Here is a 721-nt window from a genome sequence, read left to right as displayed (position 1 = left end):
AGGAAGGAAGGAAGGAAGGAAGGAAGGAAGGAAGGAATTCAATTTTCCAAGAGAAGTCAGAAATTCCTAGAGTTGCCCTAGGATTCTTACTTCCTCAAGTTGCCCTGGGTTTCTTGCTTTCATTCCTGAAACAATCTCAACCTCCTAAAACTACCACATTGGCCTGGCCACAGGCCAGGTCCACAGTTTCAGGTCCACAGTTCCTGAAATGGACCTCAGTGGTTCTTTATAGACAGGTGCCTCACCATCCTGGCCAGAAGCCACCCAGGACAGGTCTAGTAAGAGAGTGCTGCTGAATGTAGATGATATTGACTAACCATCCAATTATCCTGTCCGGACCAATCCATATTGAACCAATCAGCTTCCCTCTCTTTGGAATTTGAACTTTAGGTAAACAGAGAGCTAGGTAGTAGTGATAGTAGAAGTAGAAATACAGAAAAAGAACAAACAGAAAGAGTGGTTGAGTCTTTTAGAGTAAGGCTCAACAAACATTTGCTAAGAAGTAACAAATAACCTAGTAATTAAGGCTGTATTGGATCTTGAATCAATTTTGAGTTTCCAAATGTCGTTTCAAGTCGGTCAGGTACTACATTATAATTCTTGTTCCTTCCATGAGTTCTGGGTATGAAGGTATTCCTGGTATCCTATGAGGCCTGGTATGTGGTCAGTCTTCTTGTCTCCCTTATGTCTATGTGTGCATATCCTTAAAACAACCCATTAC

The sequence above is a fragment of the Piliocolobus tephrosceles genome, chromosome 5, assembly GCF_002776525.5.
Source record: "Piliocolobus tephrosceles isolate RC106 chromosome 5, ASM277652v3, whole genome shotgun sequence".
NCBI classification, from domain to species: Eukaryota; Metazoa; Chordata; class Mammalia; order Primates; family Cercopithecidae; genus Piliocolobus; species Piliocolobus tephrosceles.
This window is presented reverse-complemented; position numbering follows the sequence as displayed.